We start from the raw sequence: 10,116 nt of genomic DNA, 5'->3' as shown, positions 1-10,116 counted from the left end.
TGACCGAGAGGTAAGGTGCTCTTTTTCTCTTTTCATATTTTATTTTTAGTTCCAAGAATAAAAAAAAGAACAAAATGGAGAGCTAAAAAACTTGAAATGTGCTATGCATTTTGTATTCCTTTTTTCATTCGAATGAGGGGAATACCCTCTTGTTTACAATGTTTCGAGAGAGGGAATGGGGAGGTAAGAACCAAACTCCTATATTTGTTTTCAATCGGGGTTTTATACTCATGATTACAAAGAAATTAAAAGAAGAGAAAAACTTATTACAACAAAATTTTGTATCTTTATGCATGCATGACTCTGATATGGCGATGGGAGGCTCGGGGACCACTGTTGGGCAACCCTTGTGGTTTTTGGACCACGAGGAGAAGTGCTCAAATGAGAGAGAGGGGACCAGACATCGTGGCAATTGATGTGGATACCAGTAGAGTATGTGGACCAATCTATTGGTGTGTGGTTACCTAAACGACGTGTGTGAGTTCACACTCCAACTGTGAACAGCTTCTCTTAGAAGCTTCTAGAGAGGCGACTGGATGACAAAACCCTTACGATTTCCTTGCCTAGTTTGGGCCACATTTTTTTGTTTCGTTTTCTATTTGAATTTGGAATCATGTTTGGATATATCTCGGATATTTGCAATTTGGGTATGGACTCTTGACATTTGAAATAGGGTTTATTGGGATTGAAATATATTTTTTGTTTCCAACATGTGCACCCAACATGGGCCACCCCAAATTTGTTAGAATACTCGAGTCCGGAAGATTTTGTAATTCGACCATTTTAATAACGAGCTTAACACTTGGACCTTGATGAACACTTGAACTGACTTAACCTAATAATATGGCTCTCGACTCATTCTAATCACCTTGAACTCAATTTAGAGGCCCTCAGACAAAATTAGGGTATGACAGCTGCCCATATTTGCTTGTTGTTGTGAAAACAAGAATGTGGCAAAGAAAAATAATGGCCTAATTTTGTCTGATCTGGTAACAATCTCACATGGCTCTAACGTGATCCAGTCTTCAGTTAATTGGTTCCTCCACTTTTGATTGGATGTTTTTCTCATCGACCTTTCACTCGATGATCTGTTCTATATATCTGAACCACTCAATGATCTGCTATATATATATCTGAACCTCTTTTCATTTGATTTGACCGAGTCCCAAGCACAATAGACCTGCAAAAGATTGACACTAATTAGCACATCTCAGAATTTATTATTTATTTATTTTTCTTCTATCATATTCTCTCTTTTTTTTTTTGCATTTTTTGATTTTTTTTTCAATTTTTTTATAACTAAAAATTAATCTCGGATGATTGACTCTTCTTTTTGAAATATGTGCGGTTCTCCTATATGAACTGCCTATTCTTTCAAAAGTCATGTTGAGGTTGAACAAGCTCTCATATATGAACCTCTTCTTCATATGATTGTGTTGATCCACCTCCTTATATGATGGAATCTAACAAAAGAGTGACGATGATCATCTCCTCATGTGATGGAATTGAGCAAAAAGTTGATGTTGATCCAACTCCTTATGTGATGGACGAATCGAGGTTGAACAAGCTCTTCTCGTTAAAAATTTATTTTCTCTCACTGGATGAGTTCTTCTCATTATGAACCCTTCTACTTGAAATGTTGATTCACCTTCTTCTGGGATTGATGAGCTAATAAAGTTTTGTTTCAAGGGAAACGATCTCAAGTGGGATAATGCTGACCCAACTCCTTTTGTGATGGAATCAAGCAAATGGCGGCGCTGGCCCAACTCCTTATTTGTGGAATCGAGCAAAAGGTTAATGTTGATCCAACTCCTTATGTGATGGAATCTAGCCAAGGTTGAACAAGTTATTCTTATTAGGAACTTTTTCTCTCTTTTTGGACGAGTTCTTCTCATTATGAACCCTTCCACTAGAAATGTTGATCCAACTCCTTATGTGATGGATAGCCAAGGTAAAACAAGTTCTTCTTGGTGATGAATAGGGGTCTGTACATAATGTCATGTGTGAGTATAGTTTGAAAAATAATTTAATGGGTTAAATAATAGAGATGAGACAAACAATGTTGTACATGATGAAGATAAGACTGATGGAGTAGAGTCATTATATAGTGAAACTGAAAGTGAATATGACTTTAAATCAAATGATATATTTGGAAAATGTAGATGTTCTAAGTTTAACATTGAAAATGATATGGACAACTCACAATTTAAAGTTGAGATGATTTTTGGTGATAAGTTGAAGTTGAAAGAGGTTGTCAGGCCGTATGGTATTAAGAATAGGGCTAATATCAGATTCAAAGAAGTGACAATGTAAGGGTGCACGTTGTTTGCAAGAAAGGGTGTTCATGGTATATTTGGGCATCAAGGGTTGATCAAAGAGATGAGACAAACACCTCATGACAGATTAAGTCTTATATAGGAGAGCACGATTGTCTGATGGGTTTTAAAAATAACAATGCAACATATAAGTGGATGGCTAGAACATATCTTTAAAAATTAAGATTGATCCTAATTACTCGATTAGAGATTTAAGACAAGATGTTAGAAGATCATGTGTATAAAGTGTCATTGAGTAAATGTCCGAGGGCTAAGAATTTAACTCTTGATATGATCATTGGGAGTCACAAGGGTCAATACTCAAAGCTATATGACTATATTGGAGAAACTAGAGCTTCTAATCCTGGTAGTACAACCATTCTTAAACTGAATAATAAGGTCTTCGAAATAGTGTACATATGTTTACAAGAATACAAAGAAGGTTTAAAAGGTTGTATACCTATAATTAGTATTGATGGTTGTCACCTTAAGGGTTATTATGGAGGTACTCTTCTGGTTGTTGTTGGTATTGATGGTAATGAAAGCATCTATCCAATTGCCTATGTTATTGAAAGTGAATCTTCATCATCTTGGTCTTGGTGTCTTTTACTGTTGGCAAATGTTTTGGAGATTGCAACCTCCCATAATATCACATTTATGTCAGACAAACAAAAGGTCATTATAATTTGTCCCTTACATAATTGTCAAGTTTTTTATAGTTTGACTAATATTTTGCTTACTGTTTTTTAGGGATTGGTTGAGGCAATGCAACATGTTTTACCATCTGCTGAGCATAGGACTTGTGTGAGACATTTGTACTCTAGTTTTAAGAATAATGCTCAATTAAAAGGGAAAAACCTAAAGGATACATTGTGGAAGACAGCTCGAGCAACATACAAAAAAGTGTTTGAGGATGCAATGACTGAACTGAAAGCATTATCACAAGCAGCCTTTGATTGGTTGAATGCAAAGGATCCTTCCCAATGGTCGAAATCTCATTTCAACTCAAGGAGCAAATCTGACATGCTGCTCAGTAATTTGTCTAAGTGTTTTAATATGGTAAAATGATAAAAATAGAAGTAGTTACATAATTACTTTATTGAAACTAACTATTAAATTTTGTTTCTATATAAGATGATTCTGGAAACTCGAGAAAAACCAATCATAACTTTATTGGAGATGATTAGGACCAAGATAATGGAAAAATAGATATGAAAAAGGAAGTTGCAGACAAGTACACTGGAAGTTTGTGTCTAAGAATCCAAAAAATTGAACTTGCAATTTAACAGTCCACTAGGTATTGCTTATTTATTTATTTCAAATTTATTATTATTTGACCAATCATAACTTCATCATTTGTTGTGTGTAGGTGTTAGCCTATCCATGCTGGAGGACAAAAGTACCAAGTGTCTTGTGACCATCTAACCAATATATCGTTGGTTTGGAAAATCATTCCTGCTTATGTAGAAAGTGGGATCTCACTGGTATATACCATTTGTAGTTTATGTTCTATTTTTATTCTCATTTTTCTTTGTTAATTTAACCAATTTTATTGTTTTCATTTATAAGAATCTCATGCATACATGTTGTTTCTGTAATGGTGTTCAATAATCAGAGGCCTGAAGCTTATGTGCATAATTGTTATTTAATAACCACACAACAAGACATTTATAGTCACTTCATTGAACCTATGAGAGGGCCTAATCAATGGTTAACTGACACAACTTGTGAGTCAGTTATAACACCAACAATTAGAAGGCCACCGAGAAAACCAAAGAAAAATAAAAGAAATGAAGCAGATAAAACATCAAGTTCCCAAGCTATTATTACCAAGAAAGGTCTGATAATGTACTACTCCAAGTGTGGTCAACCAGAACACAACCAAAGGACCTGCAAAGGGATAGTTGGAGGCAACATGCCACCTAGACAAACTCATTTCAACATCAACACAGAAAAAAACAAGGGTTTAATCTAGACAAAGCATGACAAAACTACAAGTATAAGTTTCTAATTTTATTTTGTTAATTTAACCTTATATCATAATTATGTTTCTTATTTTTATACACATGTGAATATAGGTTATGAGAAGAACTATTACGACCACAACATAATCAAGGGCTACAACATCATCAAGTCCATTTGTCTTTGTCCCTACTCCAGACTACTCGTCATATATAACCAATCATCAAAAAGATGTCACTGCCAACCAGCATTTAAGGCAGCCAAGCACTATCACCCAAACTTTACAAGAAAACTGTCCTAAAATTTTCCCAAAATGAAAAAGGATGGGGTAGGTTGATATAGTTTGAGAACTTAGATATTTTGGGTTCAATACTTAAGTTGATGAACAATGGTCATCTGAACACATGTGTTTACTGAATTTGATATTTTGTTTCATATTTTGGTGGGTTTTATATGTTGAAATTGTTTCAACTTAAGTGCTTATGTGCACCCCCAATTTTTGTTCACATTTGTTTATTATCAATCACAACACTATTTAAATGAATCATTTTGTCTACCATTCATGGTGCTATTTTACATTTATTATATGTTTTCCAAGTACAAAATATATATATATTTGTTAATTTCATATAAATCAAATGGTGACATTTTACATTCATTATCATTCAAAAAAATGTTACAAAGTCATCTAAACCCTAAACCAAATCCAACCATTAATCCTTAAAATTTCACCCTCAATTTTTTATCCCAAACCCTAAACCAAAATTACAATCCATAAATTCTAGCCATCAATTTCTTCACCATTGTTGTAACATCAATGGTTTATGTACCATACCAATACAAACCAGAAAACAAAAATCATAATCCAAGCAATTCCCTTATTCCTTCTTCTAATTTCATTTGCTTTGATTTTCTTCAACAATCCTACAAGAACAACCCGTGCACGTGGAGTCATTGGATGATCAAACCAGCAGAAAAATCGACAAGCTAGTTAAATGAAACTCCCATAATTTTTGCAGCCAAAAAACATCCTTCTTGAATCATTGGACCAAGATGTCCTCAGTTGAGTCAGATATCCACACCCACTGACCTGATATGCAACGGATTGCTCTATTCCACCGTCTTCTTGTGCTTCTTCAACCGTCAAACTTCCCCTATGCAACCTAGGTTTTTTTCCGCTGATGAGAAGAGAAAAGAAGAGAATGAGATAACTGATTTTGGGAATTAGGGTTTTATATCAGATAAATTATACTTAAAATGCCAACAATGATCCTACTTGGATTAAATCATTTTAACTAAGATGTCCATGTCATCACCGTTACGGTCCGTCCGTGCCATGTCAGTGACCCGTTAACGGATTAACGACGGGGTGGCTACATTGGAGTAAATCATAAACGTTAGTGCTTAAATTGATAAAATTAAAATGTCAGTGATATTTTCGAGTCAACGTCTAAAGATGAATAGTATTTGAAGTAGTTTACCCAAAAATTTATAGGTCGAGTATGAACTTATGTCATCATGAGACGTTGTTGAATAATATGCATTTGAATTTTTTTTTATAGATATGCATCTCAATTCTCACATTAAAACAAAAACGATAAGTTTTATTAGTTTTAAAATTTGTCGTTTTGCTAATCGACCTCATTAAAGCACATTAACTCTTGTCATTAAAGTACAATGAATAAGAAAATCTATCCCATGCTTTAAAGTAAGATCTTTCGATCTTCCAAGTCATGATATTTCCACAATAGATTATTCAATCATTAATAAAAATGTCCAGTTAACATTTTTTTATAAATGTATTTCATTACTCCAAGAAAGGAAAATTATTTTACAATAGGGATTATTAAAATTTGATTTAATTTCGATTTTAAATTTTCAAATATTTAAATTTATTGATTTTAGTGATTAAAAGAAATATTATTTTTTGTTAAGGTCTTTGATTTGTACAATTATATCTATAAGATATATGCGTTATCAATTATTAAACTTATATTACCGTAGATTATTAAAAAATTGGGTGAAGTGTACAAATGGTCTCTTAACTACACAGTGTTGCTTTATTGAATCCATCGACTATCAAAAGTTACAAAATGATATTTGATTATATGATAATGCTTTGTTGAGTTATCGACTATTAAAAGTTACAAAATGATCACCTGACCTATTATTCATTATGTTCTAAATCTATCATTTTTCATTAAAAAGTAGTATGAGTTGGATGTTAATCTACTTTTTGAGATATGATAAAATTTAATCTTAAACGATTGTCATATCTCAAACAACATGTTACGATCCATCTCCATACTATCGTTATTTTTTAACGAAAAAAAACATGTTTGAAACATAATGAAGAGTTAGATGCCCATTTTATAACTTTTAATAATCAAAAGACTCAATAAAACAACATCCTATAATTGAAAAATATTTTATAACTTTCAATAGTTAAAAAACTTAAAAAAATAACATCTTATAATTGAGAGACTATTTATATATTTTACCCTAGAAAAACTAATAAAAAAATATTATTATTTAGTTAAAAGTCTCAAATCACCACTCAGTATGTAATGTGAAAGGGATCATACATCCTTCCATTTCCTCAAAGATCCTAATCCTGTGGGTCACCACATCCAACCTTCTTTTTCATTTTTCCTCATGTTTTCTGATTCTGGCAGCCATATACTTTTACGTTACAAATCTCAAACCCAATCTGCGATTAACCAATAGTAATGAACCACGTCATAAACAGAAACAACTGATTTAATTATCCGTTGACCGAGATCATTACGTGTCAAGCTGCTAAAGAATGGGTGTTCCGGTTTTCAAGATGGGTTCATCCGCAGCGGATAAAAACTTGTCTGATGCCGTTAAATTCATCAATTGTTTTCGTCTACCCGCCATCCCTCACGACAAATCGTTGGGTGTGAGACCAGACAAAATAGTCAACCCTCAAATCTAAACACTTTAACACTTGGTCTGTAAGTGCAAGACAAACAATCCATCCACCACCGCTCTACTAAACGCCACCGTCCCCGCCGATTATGGGGTTCATCGCCTGGGCCCCATCTCCATCGCTGACACCTTCTCCCTCTCCGTTATCTTCACCGTCAACTACTCCGTCTTCGTCGTCGTCGTCGTCGTCTTTGCCGCCTTCGAAGCTTCCAGTTGACTTCAGTCCACCGTTGATCGCCATGGTGGTGGTGGTGGCCGCAGCATTTCTGATCGTCACGTATTCGCGCCTGATCTCAAAACGGCTTATCCCTCTAATTCTCCGTTTACTAAACTTCATCCGCCGTCGGCGTCGGCGACGCTATTTACCATCCACGACGACCGACCTCGACTCTCTTCCGCCCTCTGATCCGTTCGAGCTCCCTCTTTCTCCTTACGGCCTCGATGACTCTGCCATCAAAACGCTGCCGCTTTCTCTCTACACTTTGAAAACCAGACCCAACAACAGCCCCAAAGACTGCGCCGTGTGTTTGTTGGAGTTCGAAGACAACGAATATGTCCGAACACTCCCCGTTTGCTCGCATGCCTTCCACGTGGATTGCATTGACGTTTGGCTGAAATCACACGCTAATTGCCCGCTGTGTAGAGCTGGAATTTTCGCGATGGAATCTCCTTTCACGCCGTTAATGGCGGCGAGAATCCGTCCGAGCCTTGACGACGCCGTTTTCGTCAACAACAGTGTGAATTCCCTGACCGAAACTCCTCTCCAATCTTTCCCGAACAACACCGTAACGGAGATAACCGAAGAGGCGTCACCAAGAAGAACAAACGGAAGCAATCATTACGAGGAAAGGTTTACTTTGTGTTGAAAAGGTCGTATTCCTTTGGCTTCGAGAGGAGTTTAGCAGCAGAGAGGATGATGATAACGGAGCCCAACACGGCTTCGCCTTGGAGGTATAGAAGAGGAGGGAACGGGTTTTGGAGCAGAAGGGCATCCCCGTTTGGATCGTTAATGATGAAACCCAGGGTTTTCTCGTTTAGATACTACAGAGGGATTAAAACTTCACCATTTTTCCGTCGGAGAGGGTTTTTCCCATTGTCGGAATCAAGCGTCAGATTCTCCGGCGGCGGCTCGTCGCGAAGAAGTAAGTCGATGGCGAGTCCGATGTTTTTAAGATCAACCGCTTCAAGCGTGGCGGCTTTCTCGTCGAGCCGGCTCCGTTGCGGCGACCCAGAAGCATTGCTCTCGCCGGAGAGGTTCAACAGAAGATAAAGAAAAAAGAAAAAAAAAAGCCATTCTTTCTTCAGAGAAAACCCAGAGTGGACACGTGGACGGCTGGATGGAGAGAACGGCGGGAGGTAGGAGAGCGGAAAGGCGGGGAGGCATTAATGAAAGGTGGGGAAAGACAATTAATGAGCGAAATTGACGGACACACCATTTTTTTTCCTTCGAGGATTGAAGAAGGAGAAGAAGAGATGACAATAAATGCAGAGGCGTTGGAGTTTGGTGAACCAAAGGGTTCTATATAATGCCATTGGGTTGGTTCCAGTCTATTTGAATTCGAAAATACATTTTATGAAAGGTTGAAGGGTTCATTTTTGTAAAATGGGTTTGCTTCTTCTCTTTTGTCTTCTGATAATTCAATGGAGGACTGGGAGATTAAATTTCGGCTATCATAGCTCTCTTATATATATATGGTGTCATTGTTGTACTGGTGGATACAAAATATTGAACCTTTTATAGCCGGTAAGACCATTGGTGAAATGAGCGTCGGTAGAACAATAAATTATTCAGTCATGACACAGTCAAAGTTCAACTAACCACAGAATGTGGTAGATTCATGCATTAATTGTAATTACCTAGTGATTTATTGGAGGTTTAAATTACCCTTCCTTTATTTTATCTTTTTTAGGGTAACCTTTTATTTTATTTTTATTGTTTCTAAACAAGGTTCTATTATCTTCCCATAGACTTTTCCCTCTTTTAATTAAAAATTATATTAAGGTTTTGCTCCCCCACTCAATCATGATTCAATTTATTTTTGGTACGTTCTTTAGATTATTCATACGAGGATTTAAGTTAGCTTAAACCAGTAACCTCCAAAATCCACAATACTATCGAATTTAATAACGTGTATGGAATTCTTTAAGCCATTCACAGATGCACCGAGACTTGAGGGTGGGTGGATGTAAGTACTGAAATATAAATTTTCTTCAGATAATTATTTATTTTATTGATTATATACGTCCCGGAATTTCATTTGAACTTATTTCATATAAAAATTTTATATATATATATATATATATATATATTCACCTTTCAAAAATATTTATACATCCGCCATGGCATGCAAAGTATTAAACAAGAAGATCGTTGGTATATTTTCTTCACCTGCATGGGATTCTTCAGTCTATTACGTTCTCATCCCTCGTTTATCTGGTTATGACCAGTTATCCTTAGTTTCGGGGTCAATTACATCAACCTCCTCCAATTTTATTCTCAATTACATTCCACTCCAACTTAACTCCGTTAGTCATTGTCTTGAAACTGGAAAAATCCAGTATGCAACGAATTAGCAACCTAAATGACTGAGCTTTGAATGTAATCGGAGGGAAAGTTGAAGGGGTTTGCAAGCAATTTACCTATTAGTAGTTTACTATTGGAAGGGATAACACCTAGATCATATTTGCAGTGATAGAGGCTGAGCAATAGATGATGCTAATAAATGAATTTTGGATGTCTTCTGCTTTTAAATTCCTGCATTTATTCGTTCAGAAAATTTTAATGAGTCTTCTCTTTTACAGGGAACTGTGAAGATTGATTGATGATCTCCAAGGTAAAAAAAAATTAAGCTTAAGGGTATGCCATATGTATAACCATAATATATAC

The 10,116-nt window shown here is 35.8% G+C and overlaps 1 pseudogene; it reads left to right on the top strand.

Moving 5' to 3' along the window:
* Positions 1-7,268: 7,268 nt before the first annotated feature.
* LOC120199922 lies at positions 7,269-8,833 on the top strand (annotated as a pseudogene).
* The last annotated feature ends 1,283 nt before the right edge of the window (positions 8,834-10,116 follow it).

The sequence above is a fragment of the Hibiscus syriacus genome, unplaced genomic scaffold (assembly GCF_006381635.1).
Source record: "Hibiscus syriacus cultivar Baekdansim isolate YM2019G1 unplaced genomic scaffold, ASM638163v2 tig00005712_pilon, whole genome shotgun sequence".
Classification (NCBI taxonomy): Eukaryota; Viridiplantae; Streptophyta; class Magnoliopsida; order Malvales; family Malvaceae; genus Hibiscus; species Hibiscus syriacus.
Note: the sequence above shows the minus strand (reverse complement) of the source record. Positions and strands in the feature narration are given on the sequence as shown.